The sequence below is a fragment of the Heloderma suspectum genome, chromosome 3, assembly GCF_057233095.1.
Source record: "Heloderma suspectum isolate Gila_16-S chromosome 3, 16-S_ref, whole genome shotgun sequence".
Taxonomy (NCBI): Eukaryota; Metazoa; Chordata; class Lepidosauria; order Squamata; family Helodermatidae; genus Heloderma; species Heloderma suspectum.
In genome coordinates, this window is record NC_139460.1 from 322,612,293 (window position 1) to 322,626,911 (window position 14,619).

Sequence of the window (14,619 nt, forward strand, 5' to 3'; positions counted from 1 at the left end):
AGTTTTCTTGCAACAGGTGTGCTTAGTGCTTAATCTCTAAAAGGGAAATGTTGAGGCTTTAATCTGTGTGGGATAAATTCCATCACTTTTAAGTATGTGGGGAGGGATGTGTGTAATTGCTCAGTGGTGAGAGAAAAGCATTCTGCATGTGTTCAGAAGCACTCTTTATTTCACTGTTATTTTTGCTAACATGGGTAAAATACAAATAAATTCTAATAAATTTCCATGCATATATTAGCATATTCAAAGTTGTGTGATGGGCCTGTGTCCCAGATCTTTTAAATACCTAGCAGTGTCCCAGCCCATCCCCCCAAAATAGTACCCCATTTTAGGAGTCCATAATACCCCCTGAATCAGTAGAACCCCCAGAATAGGAGAAACTAGCCCAGTCCCATTATCACCCGGCAAGCAGAAGTATTTCTCATTGGCTGTTCATGCACACGTACTCAGGACTGAATTCTGCTACTGAAACAAGATGTCTCTGGGCATCTCTACATGAGGCATTTACTGTGCACTCGTGATTGCTCACTCTTGGTAGTTTGCAGGTCCTTTACATGATGTCATCATCCTCCAGAGTCTCTCCCATGCTTTGCAACATTTATCCTGTTTTTTTGTTGTTGTTCAGTCGTTCAGTTGTGTCCGACTCTTTGTGACCCCATGGACCATAGCATGCCAGGCCTTCCTGTCCTGCACTCTCTCCCGGAGTGTGCTCAAGTCCATATTCATCACATCGGTGATGCTATCTACCCATCTCATCCTCTGCTGTCCCCTTTTCCTTCTGCCTTCCATCTTTCCCAGCATCAGGGTCTTTTCCAGGGAGTTTTCTCTTTGCATTAGGTGGCCAAAATATTTGAGCTTCACCTTCAGTATCTGTCCTTCCAATGAGCAGTCAGGGTTGATTTCCTTTAGGATGGACTGATTGGACCTCCTTGCAGTCCAGGGGACCCATAAGAGTCTTCTCCAGCACCACAGCTCAAAAGCGTCAATTCTTCGGCGCTCAGCCTTCCTTATAGTCCAGCTCTCACAGCCATATGTTGCTACTGGGAAAACCATAGCTTTGATTAAACGGACCTTTGTTGGCAAGGTGATATCTCTGCTTCTTACTATGCTGTCTAGGTTTGCCATAGCTTTCCTCCCAAGGAGCAAGCGTCTTTTAATTTCATGGCTACAGTCACTGTCTGCGGTGACCTTGGAGCCCAAGAAAATAAAATCTGTCACTGCTTCCATTTCTTCCCCTTCCATATGCCAGGAAGTGATGGGGCCAGATGCCATGATCTTAGTTTTTTTAATGTTGAGTTTCAAACCAGCTTTTGCACTCTCCACTTTCACCCTCAACAAGAGGCTCTTTAGATCCTCTTCGCTTTCTGCCATTAGGATGGTATCGTCTGCGTATCTGAGGTTGATGATAATTCTCCCAGCAATCTTAATTCCAACCTGTGATTCATCCAACCCGGCATTTCTGATGATGTACTCTGCATATAAGTTAAATAAGCAGGGCGACAATATACAGCCTTGTCATACTCCTTTCCCAGTTTCGAACCAATCAGTTGTTCCATGTCCGGTTCTTACTGCTGCTTCTTGACCCTCATACAGGTTTCCCCGGAGACAGGTAAAGTGGTCTGGTACTCCCATCTCTTTAAGAATTTGCCACAGTTTGTTGTGATCCACACAATCAAAGGCTTTAGCGTAGTCCATGAAGCAGAAATAGACGTTTTTCTGGAATTCTCTTGCTTTCTCCATGATCCAGTGAATGTTGGCGATTTGATCTCTAGTTCCTCTAGAGATTTTCCTGTTTTTTTAAGCTCCAGGAAAATCCAGCAATTTCTGAATGCAGCTATAAAAAGAGTGCGCATTTCTGTAATTCTGCTATGCCGCAGCCCCATCTAGTGGCTGTATAATGAAACATATAGAACAGCAGAGAAAGAAAATCCCCTGAAAAAAACATGTGTAAAGGAGCCAATCTTAACCACACAAAGAATCCGGAAGCAGAATCCCCATTGTGGGGATGTGGGATAAAAGCCTCTTGTAGAAATGCTCTCTGACTCTGCAGCTTTCTGTTTACTTTCCCACCTTCCAGTGTATTGCCTGTTGTCTGTTGGCAAAGCCTTGTGAAGGTAAGGGGAAGGACGAGAATCCGTGGCACAGGAATCACCACTTCCTGAGCCCTAGCTGGCTGCACCGGCCAGAGCAGAAGATGGCGAGTAGCTTTTTACCTTCCCCCTTTTTCTTCACCATTTACACCCCCTCCCTTTGGTTCTAATAGGAGGGGAAATGACTACACATCTCCAGAGCTGGCACTGCGTCTCCCCTGCCCCCATTCTTTGGGTGTATCCAGGAAACAATGGGGCCTGGGATCCATCCAGCACACGCCAAAGCTCCCCAGATCTGCTCCTGACATGCCCCAGCATCCCTTATCACTCACAAAGCATCGCTGGCAGGACAGCTATGGCAGCTGAGCTTTTTGGAACCTGTCAAGTACCTCCCTCTCCACCCACAGAGGGGCGGTCTGCAGTAACGTACAGCCCCATGGATGCCCCCACCCTGGACCATAGGTGGTGGATTGGATGGTTGAAAGGGGGAGATTTATATGCTGAGAGGAAATCTGTAGTGGAGTCACTTATGGATCGGTTTAGAATCAGGATGAACAGAGTTGGCGAAGGAAGTAGCAGAATGCAGATTAAATCTGCATATGGTGCCAGATTAGGAGGATTATGCTTGAGTAATTGGGCCATTTTCACATTTCGGGCTTGAACTACCTTTGAGCCTTACTAGTGTTATTGATAGTTCATTGCCCATTTGGAAGAGAAAGAGATGGGAGGCATTGATCATGTGAATGTGCATTCTGGCCAATCTAGGTTTTATATTTAGGATCCAAACTTAAACTAAGTAATATTTGCTTTAAATATTTTTTTTTAAAGAGGCTTAAATGTTTATTGACTACGCTAAAGCCTTTGATTGTGTGGATCACAACAAACTGTGGCAAATTCTGAAAGTGATGGGAGTACCAGACCACCTTACCTGTCTCCTGAGAAACCTGTACGAGGGTCAAGAAGCAACAGTAAGAACCAGACATGGAACAACCGATTGGTTCAAAATTGGGAAAGGAGTACGACAAGGCTGCATATTGTCACCCTGCTTATTTAACTTATATGCAGAGTACATCATGAGAAATGCCGGGTTGGATGAATCAGAGGTTGGAATTAAGATTGCTGGGAGAATTATCAACAACCTCCGATATGCAGACGATACCACCCTAATGGCAGAAAGCGAAGAGGATCTCAAGAGCCTCTTGTTGAGGGTGAAAGAGGAGAGTGCAAAAGCTGGTTTGAAACTCAACATTAAAAAAACGAAGATCATGGCATCTGGCCCCATCACTTCCTGGCATATGGAAGGGGAAGAAATGGCAGCAGTGACAGATTTTACTTTCTTGGGCTCCAAGATCACCGCAGACGGTGACTGTAGCCATGAAATTAAAAGACGCTTGCTCCTTGGGAGGAAAGCTATGGCCAACCTAGACAGCATAGTAAGAAGCAGAGACATCACCTTGCCGACAAAGGTCCGTCTAATCAAAGCTATGGTTTTCCCAGTAGTAATGTATGGCTGTGAGAGCTGGACTATAAGGAAGGCTGAGCGCCGAAGAATTGATGCTTTCGAACTGTGGTGCTGGAGAAGACTCTTACGAGTCCCCTGGACTGCAAGGAGGTCAAATCAGTCCATCCTAAAGGAAATCAACCCTGAGTGCTCCTTGGAAGGACAGATCCTGAAGCTGAAGCTCCAATATTTTGGCCACCTAATGCGAAGAGAAAACTCCCTGGAAAAGACCCTGATGCTGGGAAAGACTGAAGGCAAAAGGAGAAGGGGACGGCAGAGGATGAGATGGCTAGAAAGCATCACCGAAGCAATGAATATGAACTTGAGCACGCTCCGGGAGAGAGCGCAGGACAGGAAGGCCTGGCGTGCTATGGTCCATGGGGTCACGAAGAGTCGGACACGACTGAACGACTGAACAACAACAACAAAAATGTTTATTGAAAATAACAGAAATGTACAAATGCCTTTAGAACATGTTCAAGCAGATATACAAAAAAGGGAACAGATTTCTACTCACTGTGTTTTGTCTATCATTCCAAAACCATTTAAAATATTCACATTTTCCTCAAAGTTATTCATCTTACATGTTATTTGGTTAACCCAGATAGCCCAACTTCATTTTTTGTTTATCATTTCAGCCAAATCCTACATCTTCATATATCAAGCCTTAATCTTAGGGATCGGTCTCATCTTCCTGTACTTAATGCATATTATTTTTGCTGTGACTATCATATGTAATAATACTGAGTTTGGGTTCTTAGGTACTGTACTATTTGGGGGTCTAAGGCAGTGAAGGGAGAGAGGGGTTGCCCAAACTTCCTGCAGTGTAGGCAAGGACAAACAATTACCAGCAGGCTCCCACCATCCCATCCATCCACCACAGCCTGTAGCAGGGGACTCTCAGTCCTTTCCAGACACATTGAATCATGATCTTAATATAATTTCCCCTTAGAGTTGAAGCCATCGTATTCCACATGTGCTACCAGCATCCTCATGGAAGCTAATCTTGCAAATATGTTGTCCACATGAGAATATACTCTGAATTACATACCGTAGTGTGCAGTAAAATTTGATAAATTCGAGCTCACAAATGTTTAGTTCTATTGATGAATAGTTACTCAAGCAAGAGGTCTGAGTTTGCTTCCATCAATCCCCTGAAGAATATAAGAAGAGCCCTGCTGGATTAGACCAAACTCTGTTCCAGCATTCTGTTCCCATGTTGGCCATCAAGATGCCTATGGGAAGCCCATAAACAGGATGCCACATTTTTAACTGAAGTCTGCTTTTAACAGAGTCAGAGGTGGATCAGCAAGGACACTGTCTGGGTCCTGTTGTTATGGATACTTTTCAGCTTGGGCAACCTGAGGATGTGGACAAGCTTCTTGGTCAACAGAGGCCTACCACCTGTATCCTAGGTCCTTGCCCATCTTGGCTTTTCGTTACTGTCAGGACAGGGTTGGGCGTCTGGATCTCAGAAGTAATAAGTGCTTCTTTGAGGGAGGGAATGTTGCCAACTGTCTCAAGGAGGCAGTGATTAGGTCCCTTCTGAGGAAAACAATCAAATATATACCCCTCAACCAGTGATAACCATCACCCTGTGTCTAGCCTTCCATGTTTGAGCAAGGTTCTGGAGCAGGTGATAGTCTTTGATTATTTGGATCCATTCCATTCTGGGTTCAGGCCTGGTTTGGGATCAGAAACAGCTTTGGTTGCACTGATGAATGTAACTTATGCCAGGGAATAGAAAGCAGGAGGGTGACCCTATTAGTTTTCCTTGATCTCTCAGTGAGTTTTGATAGCATCAACCATGGCATCCCTCTGGATTGCCTGGCTGGGTTGGGTTTGCTGCAACCGTATCTTGGGAAAGTAGATCTGGTATCAGTTATGTGTGTCATAGTTACATCCAGACTGGAATAATGTAATGAGGGACAGCCCTAGAAGACAACTGGAAACTTCAGCTGGTACAGAATGCAGCTCCTCAAGCCCTCATTGGGGCTAGATGAACAGATCATGTTACAGCAGTCCTGTACCAGCTACACTAATTGTCAGTGTATTTCTGGGCCCAATTCAAAATGCTGGCTTTGATATTTAAAGCCCTAAGCAGTTGGCGTTATTTGAAGGAGCGCCTACATCTGTATGAACTAGCCCATGTTTTAAGATCACCTTTGGAGGCCCTACTCATTGGCCTGCAAGGTTGGTGGGCACCGGAGAGAGAGCCTTCTCAGAGATAGCTGCCACCCTACATAATTCCCTCCCAAGATACAGATGGCTAGCCGTATCTGTGGCTGCTTTTAAGAGAGTTTAAAAAAACAAAACAAAACTATGTATTCTACCTGGCTTTTAACTGAAAGTTTTAATGGTATTTTAAAATGGTAATTTATTTGAACTAATTTTATTTAAAATTCTTTGTATTTAATATGGTTTCACTATTTTTTATATTTTTATTCTGTAAGCTACCTTGGGAAGTCTATGGTTTGAAAAGATGACTAAGAAATTGATTAAACAGATCAATAAATAAAGCAGACATGGGGACAACAACACTCTCCCTCTCGTGTTCCTGAGCAACTGGTATTTAGAGGCATACTGCTGCCGATATTGGAGTCCATATACAACCCTCGTGTCTGGTAGTGGTTGATAGCCTAATCCTCAATGGATTTGTCTAATCCCCTTCACAAGCTGTCCAAGTTGTTGGTCATCACTACATCTTGTGGTAGCAAATTCCATGGTTTAGCTATGTGCTGTGTGAAGAAGGACTTCCTCGTGTCTGTCCTGGATCTCCCATCAATCAATTTATAGTTAAACCAGGGGGATATTAGCTATTAATTATAGGCCAACACTTCAATCAAAGAACATATGTTTTATTACAAAATGTATGGGATTACCCAAATATGTGCCTCTGAGATGGAATGGGGATGTTGTCTAGATCAATCTAGACAATCTAGATTGGCAGCTAGGTATAAGCAAGTAGCGGACAGAGAAAGCTAGAGATGGGGAAATTACAACTGCCAAATAAGGGCACTATGGAATTTTTCACAAATTTAGTAATAGAAAAATGTGCAAAATAAAGGAACACCAGCCAAAACGGCATAGTTCCCCCATAGGCCAGAGCATGAAAATGCACATCGGGGGCAGGGGGGCATTTGCATGCTTTGGGTGGATTTGTAAATTTGTGCAAGTGTGGATTTGCACAAATTCAGAAAATTGGGGGGGGGGAATCCAATTCCATCAATGAGCAGGAGACAGAACGAAGGGCACCCGACAATCCGCAAAATGCAGATGGAATGGAATGTACAAAATCCATACATCCATGCACGTTAATTCACATTCTCTTGCCCTCAGACTCAGTAAACTTGGTCCTAAGAGCCTCCAGCTCTACTTGGTAAGACTGCAAGTTGGCATCTGCAATGCGACTTCTGTCCTTGATTATCAGACACCTGGGTCCCAAACTACCTCCAGCCTAGTATTTGCCTTCTCCAGAGAGACCCACAAATATTGCTCAGGCCACATCTCTGAGAAGCACATGGATATTGTAGTGTTAGACCCACCTGACTGGCTCTCTCTCTTATCCTTCTCACAGCCCACCTGCTCTTGCCTCCTTTAGACTTTCACCCAGACCCACCCACATGCCTTCTGCCACCCAGCTTCTTATGTATGGAAGCCTTTCAAGCCAGAAAGGCCTCCTTCTTTCAGTACCTCTCCTGAAAAACCCATGTCTTCTATAAAGACTTTTATCAAAATAAGCACACGTCACCTTTGTTGTTTTCTGGGTTTCCTTTAGAAGCCCATGTAATGGATCACATCACAATCTTGGTGCCTATTGACATGACAACTTCCAGAACTCACTTGCAGGAGAAACCTGCAGGTACGACTTTTCCTAGGGATGCACAAGCATTTCGTTTTAGTTGGCAGATCATCTGAAATTGCCCCATTTGCAATCCCAAATGGGTATGGGAATATATTTTTTCTGAAAACATTTGCAAATTTCCAAAGTTGCAATCACATTTTAAAAATGCCAGTATTCTAAATACACACCGTCACACTTTAGTCAATGGGGGAGGGGGGAAGCACACAAAAATGTTCACCTTTACCATTCAAAATATGTAATGAAAAGAAAAACAGGTCACAAATAAGAACAGGCTTGAGTCGAACCGAGTTATGGAGTTCACAGAATCTCTGCAAACTTGGATATCCCTGGTTCACTCATCCCTAAACCTAACCTTTTCTTTTATTAGATCTTTAATGAAAGGGGCCACTGGTCGCTCAGATAATTCTTCTGAATGGTTGACCAGCCCTTCTTTCACTGCTTGATAACCAGACAGTACTACTACAGGTAGATGCCCTAAGCAGATCTTGTAAACGCTTCCATACTGGTTTGCAAGCTGGGGTTTGGATGAAAACAGGAAAAGGAAATGTTACATTCAAACCAAGCGGAGGATGAAATTGAGAAGCACATGGACAACAGGGGGATATGGCTATACATGGCTACATAGCGGACAGGTGGTCTTCCAGTCTTGCGTACTTGTGCAAGACCCCACTTTTTTTTAAGTTTGCAAATATGTTCCTGTATTCATAAGGGCTCAGAAACTTTGATCCCTTTGGTGATCTGATCTGTGATGGTAGGGAGTTTCCCTCGTGAGCTGGCAACCCCAACAGACCAACTAGAGAAAAGATACTGACGTCGGGAATGAAGAAACAAGGATTTCTGCCACAAAGGCCCCAGAGATACATGCTGGCAGTGTCCAGGAGGACTAAGAGGGACTGAGGGAGAAACAAGCCATGTGAAGCTGCTGAGCAGGCAACAGACAAGCCTTGGTCGCCCTGTGGGATGACCTCTGCCGGGAGAGGGACAGGGGGAGTACAACCATGTTGATTCTCCTGGACCTCTCAGCGGCTTTCGATACCATCGACCATGGTATCCTTCTGGATAGGTTGTCTGGATTGGGAGTTGGAGGCACTGCACTGCAGTGGTTCCGCTCCTACTTGGAGGGCAGACTCCAGAAGGTGGTGCTGGGGGATTATTGCTCTGTGCCATGGCAATTGTGCCATGGGGTTCCACAAGGCTCTATTTTATCCCCCATGCTGTTCAACATCTACATGAAACCGCTGGGGGAGGTTATCCGGAGGTGTGGGCTGAGATGCCATCAATATGCAGATGACACCCAGCTCTACCTCTCTTTCTCATCAAACCCAGGTGAGGCAGTGGCGGTTCTGAATCAGCGCCTGGGCACGGTAATGGACTGGATGAGGGCCAATAAACTGAGACTCAATCCAGGCAAGACGGAGGTACTGTTAGTGGGTGGTTCGTCTGCCCGGCTAGGTGATATGCAACCTGTTCTGGAGGGAGTTGCACTCCCCCTAAAGGATCAGGTTCGTAGTTTGGGGGTGCTCTTGGATCCAGAACTGTCACTTGAGGCACAGGTGAACTCAGTGGCACGGAGCACTTTTTATCAGCTTAGGCTGGTATACCAACTACGCCCTTATCTGGACAGAGATAGCCTAGCTACAGTTATCCATGCTCTGATAACTTCTCGTCTGGATTACTGCAATGCGTTATACGTGGGGCTGCCTTGGAAAACGGTCCGGAAACTTCAGCTGGTCCAAAATAGGGCAGCAAGATTGTTAACAGGGACTGGCCTGCGAGCTCCTATTACGCCAGTACTTTTCCAGCTGCACTGGCTGCCAGTCCATTTCCGGGCCCGATTCAAAGTGCTGGTGTTAACATTGAAAGCCCTTAATGGCTTAGGGCCAGGTTACCTGAAGGATCGCCTCCTCCCATATGTGCCTGCTCAGACTTTGAGATCATCCTCAGCGGCCCTTCTCCGTGAGCCCCTGCCAAAGGAAGTGAGGCGGGTGGCTACTAGGAGGAGGGCTTTTTCTGCTGTGGCACCCCGGCTCTGGAATGAGCTCCCTAGTGAGGTTCGCCTGGCACCTACATTGTATTCCTTTCGGCGCCAGGTGAAGACCTTTTTATTTTCCCAGGCATTTTAGCATTTTAGCTTTCTAAACTTTTAGCTTTGCTGTTTTAAATCTGTATTTTAAACTCATGCACTGCTGCTAGGTTTTATTGTGGTTGTATTGTTATATTGGGGTTTTAATGTTCTACATATTTTAAATTGTTTTATTGTGTGTTGTTTGGTTTTAATTTTTGTGAACCGCCCAGAGAGCTTCAGCTATTGGGCGGTATAGAAATAAAATGAATGAATGAATAAATAAATAAATAAAATAAAAGCCACTGACCACCGTGGCTTATTCTCCGGGTGGCTTAATGTGACTTGAAAAATCGTCCAATGTTGGATTAGCCCAATATTTTAACCCCACACACACATAAGACTCCTCCCTCAGAAGAGGCAATGATATCCACACATTTCATCCAGTTCTATGAAGAAACCCCTTCACAGGCAATTTTTATCAATTTCCTGCAAAAAGTAACAATTAAAATAAAGCTATAGCTGTTTTTGATATCCCTATTATAGTCAATCGGGCCATACAAAACTTCAGATTTTCCAAGCCAAGATGAGGCTTCAGATCCAAGCTGAAGTGCATTGTGGCCTAGGAACTTGGTTGTCTGCGCCAAAGTGGCCCGCTTTCCAAGATACTGAAGTGGGATCCAAGTTGAATCACACCCCTGCTAGATACATTGTTGATAATTCCATGAGCAGAAATTGTATTCATTCTCACCCTTGAACTAAGCAGTTGTTTATTATATATTTCTCCTTCTATGAGGTTTATATTACTAATGAGCCAATCCACTGATACTTATCTTTATTATTGTTTTTACTATTGTAACCTGAATCTCACCCCTTAACCCCAGGCAGACAACCTTACTCACACTCCCAGACAAGGGCAGATCAGTTAACAAAGGATTTATTAATGCATACTAGACAAATACCACATTCCCAACAAAACATCAAAGCCCATCCCAATAAGCCCTTAGCAGAAGGGCAAAATGCAACCGTGAAGCATAGCCCAAGTCTTCATATTTCTGTAGGCAGATTAATCCTAATGTCACAACCCAGAGTCTCGTAGTAGTCCTACAGGGTAGCTACGCACACAGTCACTCTTTGTCCTGGCTCCAGAGGAAAACAGACAGTCCTCTAGACTCCAAAGCTGTTATAGCCACCAGGCCCCAGTTTGCAACAACTGAGTTCTCATTTCTTGAAGGAGACACTCTCTTGGCTTCCAGTGCAGACAGCCAATCATCTCAGCAGGAACAGCACATCAATCCTTCTTCTCCCGAAAGTTTACAACAGCAGTCCTAGACTCCTTCTCAAAGCCTCCCCCAGTCTTGCTGGTGAATCTCTTCTTTCAACATCCTTGTTGAACAAGAACTAGCAACAGCCAAAAGCAGGGGGAATGCCTTCTCCCCTTTCTGCCTCAGGACTTTAACTTAGATGCACACGTGGTCAGGATGAGTACACTAATATTAACTCCCAATTAACTCCTGTTAACTCTTGCTAGACTTCTAAAACTCCATCTGTTCCACTATGTTAGAACAACTGTTTGTTTCTGTTAAATGAAAGTGAGAGAGACAAGATGACTAGAACAAACAGTAAAAAGTGATATAGAAATAGTTTTTTAGAACTCCAAAAAGCATTAAGAAACACTAAGCTAAAATGTAGTTTTTAGAAAATAAGACCATACATTAGGGGAGGAAATTACAATGATGTTTCATATTAGAAAAATAAGAGTGGACCAAAAAATCCCTTAACAAAATAAGTTCATTGCTATGTTTTTTGAACAAATGGAGGAGTTCAAAAAAATTACACTTGGAATAATATCTTAATAATGGATAAAGTGATAGTACAGATTGAGGATCAAGAACTCTTTCCCTGTAGGACACTAGGAGAGCAATCCTATGGTCCCTGGGAGGGCATCCCAGGAAGCATAGGATTGCTTGAAAACCCCCTCTGAGGTTGGAGACAGTGCTCCAACCTCAGAAGGGGGAGTCAGAGATCTGACTCCAGCCCCCAGCCCCTCACAGCCAGCGCAGAGAGAACTGCACCATGCACCGCACCGCCAGGTAAAATACATCCAAATAATTTTTTTAAAAAGTTATGAAGGTAGAAAGCCAGCAAGAGCGCAGGGGCTATCTAGTGTATTGCATCGATTGCCATATGTATAATTATCTGCCTGCTGGACAGAGCTCATGGGTGTATGCTCAGTTTAATGAGCTCCTGGCTCTCAAGGAACAAGTTCCTTCCCTTGAAGCCAAGGTTGCAGACCTGGAGAAGCTAAGAGAGGCAGAGAGGTTGGTGGATGAAACCTTCAGGGCCCTAAGAGCGGTGTCCCACTCCATGCATGACAGCTTCTCTGTGGTCATGAAGGATGCGGGTCTTGGGAAAGAAGGGTGTCACTCTGAGGAAGAGTGAAATTTATCTGTATAGAAAGAAAAGAAAATAAACCCAGGAGGGTAGCTTCTGGGTAACCAGATCTGTTTCAGAAAGTGCAGGATCAGAAGACCCACCAGAAGAGTAATCAAATATTCCCAGATCCCTGCCATTCTCCTGCCTTTTCTTTCTCTGTCTTTGTATCCTTTCTAGGATATTTTGCTGGGCTTATCATGACTTCTCCAATGGCTGGTTGCCTTCGTCAGAGTCATTGCTACTGCTGTCTCTGTATTTCCACTAATAGCCTTTTATATAATCCACCTAAAGGTGGGCAAGAAGTCTTGTGGTTTACCACACCCAATTAGTGTAAGGCTGAATCTACACTTTCTGCCTTTTTTCGCTTCCAATGAGGTTTCACCGCCCGCCTTTCACACTACGCAGTAGCCGCCTCGAATTGGAACCGGAATTTCCCACTTCAGTGATCCTGCTTTCAATACCCTACTATCCCGGTATTTGCCCTTAATGTGCTCTGATTTTCCGCCTTCACTACCGTATCCAGTCATAGTCCCCTCCCCCGCCTGTCCGTATGTGGCGGTGTTTGTATTTTCCTTCTGTCCAATCACAGCTCTCAACGGCCCCATGTCTTCTTCTGGCTACAGATCGCATAGCTTCCTCAGCAGCCCCTGTTTCCCCAGCAACAAGCAAAGGGCTGGATGTGCGCGTGCTTTGTCTGATCTCGGAAACTAAGCAGGGTCGGTCCCGATCAGTGATTGGATGAGAGACCGCCTGGGAATCAGGCTTCCTGCATTGAGCAGGGGGTTGTTGTATCCCTTCAAATGAGACTAAGTTTTACCCCCTCCTATCCTTTGCTCTGGATGTTGTTGTTTTTAATTAAGGTGTTATCCTCACAGAATCGGGGCTTCTCCATGATGTTTTTTTTCTAATTGAGGCATGTTCTTCGAAGCTTCAAAGTTGTGAAACTTCACAACTTCGAAGTTTTAAAGATCATGCCTCAATGAGAAAAAAAACATCGCGGAGAAGCCCCGATTCTGCGAGGATAATGCCTTAATTTAAAAAAAAAAAAAATCCAGAGCAGGGAATAGGAGGGGGTAAAACTTAGTCTCATTTGAAGGGATACAACAACCCCCTGCTCAATGCAGGAAGCCTGATTCCCAGGCGGTCGCCCATCCAACTACTGACCGGGGCTGACCCCGCTTAGCATCCGAGATCAGACAAGCGCACAGGAAAACAGCACAGTGCTCGAGTGAACCAAGCTGGCGCATTTGATGAAGCACTGCAACGGGGAAAATGGGTGAGTGTGAATAATCACGTTTTAATGTGAGAGTGTTTAACCCGACGGGACACCGAATTCATTTCGATGGCGGGCTCAATGTAGATCGGCCCCAAGAGTGTGTTCCTTCTTCATCAATTTGTATTGTAATTCAACTCTTTCCATAATCATACAAAACTGCACCACCCACACATGAGAGAGAGAGAGAGAGAGAGAGAGAGATCAGCAGACTTGGGTTAACCCTAAGATTTGCAGAATACCAAAAAATCTGCAGAAGAAAACGTAAGGGGACAAAATTGGCAAAAAAATTAGCTCTGACTTTGAAGGCCTGGAGACTAGAAAAACCTATGAGAAAGCACACAGGTGGTTAAACAAGTGCATGCCAGCCTCTCCTCATGAAATGGATCTTGTTATAAGCAGCTACATCTTTAAAAAGAAACTGGATTTCTCAACAGCAACTTTTGCTGGTATGAACATGATTATCAACCTTATTAAATGGAATCTGTGTAGACCATGACAGCCTCATGTCCTGTTGACTTGCATGCAGATGGGTTGCAATTTGAAATGTTCAAAAACTAACTTAAAAAATAAATATATGTTGCACACGAAGTAAAGCCCAAGTTAAGCACCAACTTAAGAACCAACCCTTATATGGTAGATCCTCAGAGTCAAAATGGCTGAACTCCAAACATCCCACCAGGGGGCTGCACTGCACAGGGTTTCATCTGTTAAGTGATAAATTAAGTGATGGTTAAAAGCGAGAGTTGTATGCTGAGATGAGTCACTAGTGGACTGGTTTAGGATCGTGATGAGTAAAGTTGTAAAAAAGTAGCAGAATCCCAAAGAAAGGTTTTGAGGATACTGTGAGGAGGGAAAAGGAAAGAGAGAGATTGTGGAGGAAGTGCCTCGGGACACTGTGAGGAGAGAAAAGGAGAGATTGTGAAGGAAGGGTCTGAGGACACTGTGAGGACAGAAAAGGAAAGCAAGAGATTATGGAGGAAGTGACTCGGGACACTGTGAGGAGGGAAAAGGAAAGAGAGATTGTGAAGAAAGGCTCTGAGGACACTGTGAGGAGAGAAAAGGAAAGCAAGAGATTATGGAGGAAGTGACTCGGGACACTGTGAGGAGGGAAAAGGAAAGAGAGATTGTGAAGAAAGGCTCTGAGGACACTGTGAGGAGAGAAAAGGAAAGCAAGAGATTAGATTGTGAAGGAAGGGTCTGGGGAAACTGTGAAGAGGAAAAGACAGAAGCGTAAAAGAAAGTTCCTAAGGAAAGACCAGGAAAGAGAGTGGCAGTGGCAGCATCATTCTTCCCTCCCTGTTACTAGTCAGTAGATGCTTGACAACTGTCAGTAACTGAGTCCTACAGTTGCCTCTGAGTCTGCCTGCACAGCTAGAGGCAGGTTTTAAG